Source organism: Rhea americana, unplaced genomic scaffold, assembly GCF_003343005.1.
Source record: "Rhea americana isolate MKP2758 unplaced genomic scaffold, rheAme1 scaffold_40, whole genome shotgun sequence".
Lineage (NCBI taxonomy): Eukaryota > Metazoa > Chordata > Aves > Rheiformes > Rheidae > Rhea > Rhea americana.
The window spans coordinates 3830330-3831116 of NW_028186535.1; the positions used below are offsets into that span (position 1 = coordinate 3830330).

General features: G+C 37.5%; 1 protein-coding gene across 2 annotated transcripts in view; it reads right to left on the bottom strand.

Annotated features, from left to right (window-relative positions):
- The window catches only part of DSG2 (desmoglein 2), a 28251-nt gene that overhangs the window by 2330 nt on the left and 25134 nt on the right, over positions 1 to 787 (bottom strand). The gene's annotated exons all lie outside the window — the stretch shown is intronic.

The following is a 787-nucleotide window of genomic DNA, read 5'->3' on the forward strand; positions in this document are numbered from 1 at the left end:
TAATGGCAGTATCAACTTTGAAAATCAGGAATATTTTATCAAAACAGATTTAGCATAAGAATTTAATGGAACCCACAAAAACTGTCAGTCAATCARGGGTAGTGTCTAGCACTGCTTTTCACCTAAAATTAATCTGAACTTGACATTACATAAAGGAGAAAGAGGATACTGCACTCTGGAATTAAACTACAAGCCTCAAGTACTATCATCATCTGCTGTTAAAACTCATTTGTGACACTACTGTATCTTCACAAACATACCAAGATTGTTTTTCTTTTGGTTCAGTGAATGAACTTCATATGTAATTAAGTGTCTGCAGCAGTGTCAAAACCATGCCTGACAGTATCCTAATATTTAAACATATGTTTAATGAGTATATGTTGACATGTTATCATCTGCCATGGCCCTTTTCACCAGGATTGCCTGCAGAATTTGGCAAAAAGAGTGAACAAACTGCTAAATTAATATCTACAGAAAYGTAAGTATTTAAGCAGTTTAAGCCCAACACGTAAGCTGGCATTACACAGACCATTTTGGAAGAAGCGRAGTTCATGGGTCATGAATACACTACTTCCACGGCCAGTTCGGCCTGAAAGCAGGACTTGCACACAATTAGCTTCTGGTACTACCTTGAATATCTTTGTATATGCTTGCACCAGSTTTAATTCCAGGAGCAAAGACAAACAAATAATCCTGGGCCTGCTGAACCAGCTTTACCTAGTATGTTTGCTGGTTTGTGTTCAGAGCCACTCTCCTGCCATATTCAAGGTTTTAGAGTGCATATTTA